Genomic DNA, 6,446 nt, shown 5'->3' with positions numbered 1-6,446 from the left:
ACCTGCAGTCCGCGGCGTGGGAAACGCCGCCGGAGGGGCTCCGCGAGCCGGGAGGTGCGCGCAGCGGGGCTCCGGGCGGCTCAGGCGCTGAGTGCGAGGAACGCCCGCGCTCGCCGGCGCCTAGGAGACGCTGCCGAAGGAGGAGGGCAGGCGTTTCACCCGCGCCACAGCTGCAGCGGGCCAGAGAGACCGCAGAGACCGGGACCCCACGCAGCCGCCGCGCCCGCTGCTGCGACTGCCGGGGTGGCGCGCCCAGCCGGAGAATCCCGTCCGCGCCCGGGGCGGGGGGCGAGGCGGGGCGCTGACGTCACCTCCCCTCCCCCACCGCCTCCAAGAGGGAGGGAGCGGGGAAAGAGGCAGCGAGTCGCCGCAGCCGCCGGCCGCAACTCCTCAACTCGGCGGCTGGCTGCCCGGGCACGTCCTGACAAACTTGGTTGCTCCCGGGCCCTCGCTCCGGCCCCGCGCACTCTCTTTTCGCCTCCGTTTGGTGCTTAAGTTTGCCCTGGTCGGAAGCCTCCGGAGATGCGGCCGCCTGGGTCCCAGCGGCACGGACGATGGCAGTCTGGTTAGGGACATGTTGAAGATCCCGGGGAGGCAAACTTGGTACTTCAAACCCGGCTCCTAACACATATCCACATCGCGTGGGGATCACGGAGCTGCCGGGGACTTTAGAGCCCAGGGTCCAGGACTCGGCTAGACTGGTGAGTTCTTTGTTCAAATTGTGCATGCCTTTTGGCATTTAAGTTTAAACATAAATGAAATTACGTGGGGTGTGTGGCTCTAAGCGAGTGCGGGGAAGCATGTGCGCCCTACGGGTTCTCGGCTCCAGGAGCTGCGCATCCCTCTGGCACTGTGCGGCTCGGCGATGAAAGATTCGTATGCATAGCTTTGGGAATTCATAAAATACATATAGAGCACTGTTCAAAAGAACTTGAGAGGCGATGCTGTTTGTGCATTATTTTGAATGTAACTTATTATAGCAATGGTGCCTAGGGAGGGCGCATCGGGGCTGCGAGATTTGCAGGGGCGCAGCGCCCTCTAGTCTTGCCACCTGGCGAGGCGCGCTCATTGCCGGGTTCTGCGCGGAGGCGAACCTGGACCTCCCCGGCGCTCGGCGACGTGGGCGCTTGCTCACCCCAGTCTTCACTGCCCACCCACCCGGGCCCATTCTTTATATGAGTTACAAAAATCAACTTGGGTGGACTGGATGGAGAGGCCGTGCTGGAGGAAAGCGTTTTGTTTCTGGAACCGCCTTCCCAATCCCCTCCCTAATTTCCACGAGCCTTTGGGAACAGGGTTAGGGAGGGTCGATTATTTAAAGGACAAATGTGGAACTTGAACCACATTTCTCTCTCTTATATGAAAATAATTCGATTTGTGATAGCTAATAGGCATGTCCATTTCGTTCTGCTGGCGCTTAAGGATCAGTAGAATCGTGGCTGAGTCTTAAGTCTGAAATCTCCATCCCTGGCTCTCGGCGGCTCCTGTGGCGACGAAGTGCAACTTCTTCCAGGCAGAGATTTCTCAGGGAGCCTGGAAAATCGGGATTCCCAAACATGTAAAACATCTAGTAAGCCCTAGGAAGCGTTATTATTTATTAATTAATGGTCATCTTCTCCAGGAATTCTTTTGTGCCATTTAAAACAAATCCCGTGATTTTATGTCAGGGAATGGTATCTTTGTACTTTTTTACTGTTCTTCTTTTCCCCTTTTAGCACTACTCCCGCTCCCTCGCTCCCAGGAAACGGCTGGAGTTCCGGTGTGGTTGGGTTTTGCTGAGAGTTACAATTCGGCAAGCGGCACAAGCCGGTTGGGCTTGGAGATCAGGTCACCCACTTTCGAGGTGTTCCATGTATGAAACTGACCTGTAAGCACTTGGAGCAATTATGGCCGTGGCAAACACGTCTTTGGATGATGGTGTTTGCATTTGCTGGATGCGCGAATCTGTGTATTCTAACTGGTGGGCAGGGAATATAGGGCTACGAATCGGCACACTCATCTTGCAGGCTTTATTTTTCCTTCCCAGCCATAACCTGCTAGACACCTTTATTATTATTTTTTTCCGGTCACCTCTAAGATGGCTTATAAGGTGACTGCGTTAACTTTGAAGCAAGGAAATTCTTTCACACTTGACTGCCCAGCCGTTCCCCTCCCCGCCAAGCTCCCTCCACCGGTCCCAGGGAAATCGGATCTCTTTGTCTTCCCAGTGTTAAAATGCCTGAATCCCACAAACTTTCCGAGGTCAAGTCCGCCCTCTAGTCCGGGATGCGTCCCAGCGCCTCCGGCTCTCCGGGCTTCGGCCGAGCCCGCCCTGCGCCGAGCCTGCGGCTGGAGCTCTGCCCGCGCCGGGGATGGGCTCCGCGCCCGGGACGCTCAGGCTGGGCGCCCGGCGCGGGGAGTTCTCGGAGCGGGCGTCTGGGCGCTGGGGCTTCCCCTCTGCCTAGGAACTTGCAGTTGTCGGCCTGGGGTCACGCTCCGGGGCCCCTGGGGCCGACTCCCGGGCTAGGAAGCCCGCGGGACGCCGCGGCTGCCTTTTGTCCCGCAGGCCTGGGCGTCCGGGGTGTCAGCGGGGGAGGCCAGGCGCCGGCGGCGGGGAGGGCCTGGGGTCTAACCCGGCTCAAAAAGGTCGCGGGGGAAGCGTTTCCATTTTCTGGGGACTCAGTGTGGATTGAAGGAGGAAGTAGATTCCGACCTAGCTGCATTCCTTTGGAGACCTGGAGGACGGCTTCAGCCCACCAAACCGTCGCGGACTCGGAGCCGCGCCATTCAAATGCAGATTCAGGGACTTCCAGAAGGCTATGGAAAAGCTCAAGGGATGCCTCTAGGAAGCTTTCTCATTAGGCCCCAGCTTTTTTTTTTTTTTTTTTTTTTTTGAGCTTAGCTAACGTTTCCCTTTCTAGGCAGGGAGTATTCCCCAATTCCTTGCACAGCGCCTATGGTTGGCCGTAACTAACCTCGGCATCACAAGCCTCGCCCTGCCCCTCGGAGCCGCGCTAGACCACGCTGGGCGCCTTCTTGTCTCCCAGCACGGAGCTGGCGTTCGCAGGGTCTGGGGCTCTTCGGGCCCGGGAGGGGCTGCGTGGCAGGACCCGCGGGCCCCGAGCCTGCCGGCGGGGAAAGTCGGCTGGAGTTTCCGCGCCCGAGAAACGAGCGCCGGCGCCGGCGGGCGTGGCCGGGGCGGAGGGATCCCCTGCACTCGGAGAGCGTGAGGCGCCGGCGCCGAGCTGGGCGGCCGGGCGCGAGCGCGGGGAGCCGGCGCGGGAGCGGGGCGCGCGGCAGGTACCATGCGGGCGCGCGAGCCCGGCGAGACCCCCGGCAGGCCCGCTCCCCACCCGGGGGCGCGCTGAGACGGCAGGTGAGCTCCCCCAGAGTGCCGTCGCCACTTCGACCAACTTTGCGGTAAGTTCGCTGGGGCGCGGGGGCGAGGGCGTGGAGCGCGCTGCGGTGCGGGCTCTGTGGGTGCCCGCCCGGTCCCCGGCTCGGGCTCCGGCGCTGCCGAAAACCGATGAGTGCGCGACCTTGCGGAGGGTGCAGTGACTCGGTCCTTCCCCCTTGGGAAGTTCAGCACTGGCTAGTGGGGTTCCGGCGGCGGAGTGGGAGGAGGCGACCGCGCGGGGCCGGCCCGGAGCCATTGCTGGGGTCCGATCCTTTCTGGCTCGCCGCCTTCCCCCCGTGAGCTCGCCGCGTTGCGCCGGCCTCGCGGTCTCCTGGGGCATCCCGCCGTCTGCGAAAGACCCTCTCGCTGAGAAGGGCACGCGGGAGGCCCGCGCGGGGCTGCCGGGTCCCTGGGTCCCTGGGTGTTTGCGCCCTGCAGGAGCGCTGCTTGGAGGTGTAGATGCAACCGGTGGACTGCGGAGTGAAGGGCTGCGAGGCTGCATTTCGCGGCTGAACATCTGCACAATGTGCGGTTTGTCAGTGTTTTCTGTCTTCTCTGGAGGAGGAACTTTTAAGATCTTTTTAAAAGAAAGAGGTTTTGGTCTTTCATTGCTTAAAAAAGAAAAAAAAAACCTCAGTGCTTTCTTTTACAGAGCCAACTTTCTGCTGTGTGTGAGATTTTTTTGTTCCCGCTGATGTGAATTGCAAGGCTTTGGAAACAAGGACGCAATTGTATGAGTTAGGAAAGTAAACTCATAAATATTTTCTATGCAGTTAAGTTTTTTTTTTTTTTTCCGTGTGTCTGAACTGTGGTTTCATTAAGTGGCTTTTGTTAAGCAATTCCCGGGTGCCTGATATAGGCGATTTTTTAAGTGGATATTAACAGTGATTATTAGTATGAGAAAAGGCTGAAAAGAAAATGACCTTCAGCTATTCACTTCTTTTTCAAAAGCAGATTCTTAATACCTCTTATATTCAGATACAGGTTTCGATAGTTTAATTTGTGTGTGAGAACTAGGTAATAGTGATGTTTTTCATACTGTTCTTAATGAGTTTGGTTATGCTGTCAAACACATACAGTTGTTACAGGGACGTTTGAAAAGTTGTTTCTCGAGTTAATAGTTAATTGTGATATTTGTCTTTGTCTTTTTGTCTTAGGAAGGCAGCTCTGATTCCACAATTAGAATTATTCCTTCGTATTTAAGATGTAAAAATACTTAAAACACTATGTAATTTTTTAAAACAACAATTGGTATAAGCCTTGAGTTATGCTAAACATGGCATTTAACAAGCGTAAGGTAAGGTTTGATTTGAATAAAGTTTGCATTTGTATACCCATTTTTTGAAAAATGAACACCTTAAATGAGCCAAATTCTTTGGCACTCTGAAAAGAAGCGAGGTTGTTAGAGGACTTTATAAAATCATTTTGGGCCACCTGTATATTCATTTGTCTCTTTTAATTAGTCACTGGAAGTATCCCCGTTGGGTTCTTATCATGTTAGTAGATCATTTAAATCCATGGTCCGGACAGGTGCCAAAAGAAAAATGTTTAAAAATTATGGCCAGGCACGGTGGCTCACGCCTGTAATCCCAGCACTTTGGGAGGTCGAGGCGGGAGGATCACCGGAGGTCGGGGGTTCGAGACCAGCCTGACCAACATGGAGAAACCCCCGTCTCTACTAAAAATACAAAATTAGCCCGGTGTGATGGCGCATGCCTGTAATCCGAGCTACTTGGGAGGCTGAAGCAGGAGAATCGCTTGAACCCGGGAGGCGGAGGTTGCAGTGAGCGAAGATCACACCATTGCAGTTCAGCCTGGGCAAAAATAAATAAATAAAATAAATAAATGAAAAGAAAAGAAAAATCTTATGCACAAACTAATTCTGTTTTCATTCCCCTGATCATTCATTCACCTTTCCATTGCCTTTAGACTTTGCTTTGAGGCCCCTTTGAAGCAGTCATTTCTTTGAATGTTAGAGGTGGATAGGATCTTAGAGATTTATGTTTTAATGCTTTACCCACTTGCTTTCCACCCAAGTTTGGCTGATTTTACGTAGAATCAGTAAGCCAAATCAAATTAGTACATTATTATTGCATTAAATTCTGTCTCAGTGGCATGATTTGTAGCCTAAAGGACCTGATTTAATAGCAGGGAGCCATAAGGCTAGATGTGCTGTTTAATCTTTATGAGTGGGGATTTGCAGTAGATAATTGTTCTTTTGACCAGATTATATAGAAGTTGAAGCCAACCTCTGTCTTTTGGTCTCACTTAATTGTTCAGTTTGCAAGGGCTCATTTATCCTTAGACACTGGAGAAGAGTTTTTGAAATGAGTGATATATGTCAGTTAAGATCAGGAAGTTGCCACTTTCTCTTATGTCTGAGGGGAACTACTTTTCATTTCAAAAATATATTCTGATGAGGAATCTGCATATTTCACTTAAGTTTTTAAAGTCATCTTTCTTTTACTGTAAGTCCCAGATTTAAATACGTTGCCTGAATTCTTGCTTAATTCCAAGGGTTCATTATGTATGTGAAGATAAGTCTATAAAGTAAAAATAATAAAGTCTTCTATACACTGCTTAGGAAAATTAGTCATGATTTAATCTGTATCCTTCATAGAATATTAAAGATAGAGCTTCGTGATAATCTGCAAAACAGACACTGATCTGACATTATCTATCGCCAATTTTGGGGCAGTGTAAGGTGGGTGGTGACCTCTTTCTGAGCTACTGGAAATCAGTCCTCTACAGAGCAGCCGTCTGCAGTGTTGTTACCGGCCTCGTGGTTGCGCCTGGATTTTCTGTTAATTTGAGAAGGATGGATGTTTTATTTTCATATGTTATCTCTCTCTAGATCCCCTCCCCAACACAGTCCTGCCTCCCATTTCTCACTCTTAATGCTTCGTTCATCTGTCCATTTACCAATCCAACAATAGTGGACCTCCTCTGTGTCAAACACTGAGCCAGACACAACATCTAGTGAACAAATCATGTTTCCTGCCCTCAAGCAGCTTGTAGTCTGATAAGGGAGAGGACAAGTACACAGTCTCTTATAGACCTGTATAATAAG

At 52.2% G+C, this 6,446-nt stretch overlaps 1 protein-coding gene across 9 annotated transcripts in view; it reads left to right on the top strand.

Annotated features, from left to right (window-relative positions):
• Positions 1-361: 361 nt before the first annotated feature.
• The window catches only part of FAT1 (FAT atypical cadherin 1), a 142,430-nt gene continuing 136,345 nt past the window's right edge, over positions 362-6,446 (top strand). For 7 of the 9 annotated variants that reach the window (XR_012435285.1, XR_012435283.1, XR_012435284.1 and 4 more), the window contains exon 1: positions 3,199-3,399. The gene's annotated coding sequence lies outside the window, so the exon portion shown is untranslated. The other 2 variants (XM_005556489.4, XM_074040904.1) reach the window with 2 other exon arrangements.

Source organism: Macaca fascicularis, chromosome 5 (genome assembly GCF_037993035.2).
Source record: "Macaca fascicularis isolate 582-1 chromosome 5, T2T-MFA8v1.1".
Taxonomy (NCBI): Eukaryota; Metazoa; Chordata; class Mammalia; order Primates; family Cercopithecidae; genus Macaca; species Macaca fascicularis.
This window is presented reverse-complemented; position numbering and strand designations above follow the sequence as displayed.